Below are 2,461 nucleotides of genomic sequence, written 5' to 3' on the forward strand. Positions count from 1 at the left end.
TATATATATATATGTATATGTAAAGTCACAAGATATAATTAAAATTCTATTAACTTTAAGTAATGCATTTATAAGGAATTAGCTCTGATCTATAGGTGTATATTGCATGAGATGCTTTGTTGGTGTGTGAAAACTCTCTCTCTATTTAACCATTTTCATTCATGACAAATCAAACTGACTTTAAAAAAAACACCCAAACTCCATATTTTCCCTTATTTGCTAAATCAGATACTCAGAAATCGCCTTTGATACAGCACAAAAGCTCACCGTTTTGTTACAGGTGTAGTACCAGACCATTATACTATCTTTGTACCTTATTTATTTAATACCTCACTAACTATCCTTCTTGAAAAATGAATGTCAAGCTGTTTGCTCTCCCAGCCGTGTTACAGTAAGATCGAACCACCTGTTCCTCTTCCATCTGTGCCTACCATTTGTTAGCCAGCACCAGCCAGGTTAATGCGCAGTCCTCTTTGGGATGAGGTGACATCACTGCTGCTGCTTCAAACTCACTGAAACAAAAAAAAGGAGAGAGAGAGAGAGAGAGAGAGAGAGAGAGAGAGAGAGAGAGAGAGAGAGAATAAGAGTGCTGCTTTTGGTATAACTTGAATCCCAAGCATGGCTTTAGTGGCACTTATTTGTGACCTAACAACTCTTCTCTGACCATACTGAATGTGAAAAGAGCTTATCTGAAGTCGACTCCTCACACAATTCAAGTTGAGTCGCTTTGGAGTTGTATCTTAATGTTCTGACAAATCAAATAACTTTGTACGATTATATCAAACTAGCGTGTGTGTTTTTAAAAGCTCTAAGTAGACAAGCAACATTTTTTGGTATATTTCCATACCAAAGAGTGTGGCTTTATTTTGTTTTTGAAGGCATTTAATGTTAAGACTTGCTGAAGTGCTTGCTATCCTCGCTCTTTCAAATAAGAGGAACTTATTGCTGAAAGCGCATTAGAGCAGTTGTTGTTGTTGTTATTTTATTTTTTTTATTTAATGTACAGTGTATTTGAATGTGTGCGTGTGTTAAAGATCAAATCTCAACAATGCAGCATGACAGAGATAAAAAAAGAAGAAGTGAATGACCAAACCACAGAAGGAGCACAGCCCATGCTCGAAACTCTATGGAAACATCTTTTTATATGATGTATTTTTACATTTTTACACACAATTTCTCTCAGGATGATGAACTGTTCTCAGGGAATTAACCAAAAAAGTGTATTTTATTCTTTTGGGAATCATCCACTGACTTTCTCAACAAACTCTGTTAAGCAATGACGAAGAAACATATGTAACCGATTGATGTACTATTAGCAACTACCTCTTGAGTTATACATAGCTGTGCATTTCTTTTTGTTTGTATATACATAATTTTATTTTATTTCTTTTTATTTTTATTTTTTGATGACCTCAACTTTAGATCTCTGTTATACTGAGGTGTTGTGCAAGACGTTCCCTAATGTTGCCACAGACTTCCTGGTCTTCCTTCCCAGTTTTAATGAGTTTTTCTTTTACCGCAAAAGTTTTTTTTTGTTTACAGCAAAAGGCTACCTCATAAACGCTGTTCCTCCACAAACTCCTTACCTCCTCCCAAGTCCTCTACCTCCTCCATGCAGTTTTTTTTTCTTAGTTAAAATGCCACTTGTCGCACTAGAGTCACACAGCATTTTCGGCAAATCAGCCCTAGCGGCACATCACTTGTGACTCCAAATATATTATCCTACAATCAAAGCCCTTTTCTTGACGCCTTTACACATGTCGTCAGATTGGGCATTTTGTCTCACGCATCCAGGGTGAAGTTTTTCTGCCAGATCTGTGTGCAAACAGCCAGAGAGTTTACCTCAGTTTGTTGGACTGGCTATAGAGGTGTTTAATAGCAAAATATATTTCACTGTCTCTGTAAAAACCCCATCAACTGTTGTTTTTTTGTTTGGTTGTATTTCGTCATAACCATTTTGGAAACCACTTGATGATTGTTTTAAGAAGGAAAAGGATTGTACTCAAACGAGGAGTGCCTAGTTTTCTTTTTGTGTACGTTTGACCTAAAACCAAATAGATAACATCTTATTTTGGGGCTTTATAGCAGTGAGGTCATGGCTTTGGTTAGCCATTTTTACAGCCCAATCAGAAGTTGTGTGTTATCATGTCCTTTTTGCAAATTGCTTTTGTGGTATAGAGCGGCGGGTAACAGTTAAGATAAAAATTTGTAGATTTTTTTTTTTTGGTAATGGTGAAATTTCATTAATGACAAGGAAAAAAATGTTTGTTTTCTATACCTAACCCTTGAGGGTTTAAGACTGATGTTTCAAATAACCGCAGTATTATAGTTCATACTCATCTGAGGGAATCACTATGTTGCAGTGGGCCTACATAGTTATTATCAAAATGCATAACCCTGGAATAATATTGTGATATTATTGTTGTTATTAGCTTTGTGTTTTCTTCCAATCAATGTAACT

The sequence above is a fragment of the Haplochromis burtoni genome, unplaced genomic scaffold, assembly GCF_018398535.1.
Source record: "Haplochromis burtoni strain Fernald_Lab_line unplaced genomic scaffold, NCSU_Asbu1 Contig_47, whole genome shotgun sequence".
Lineage (NCBI taxonomy): Eukaryota > Metazoa > Chordata > Actinopteri > Cichliformes > Cichlidae > Haplochromis > Haplochromis burtoni.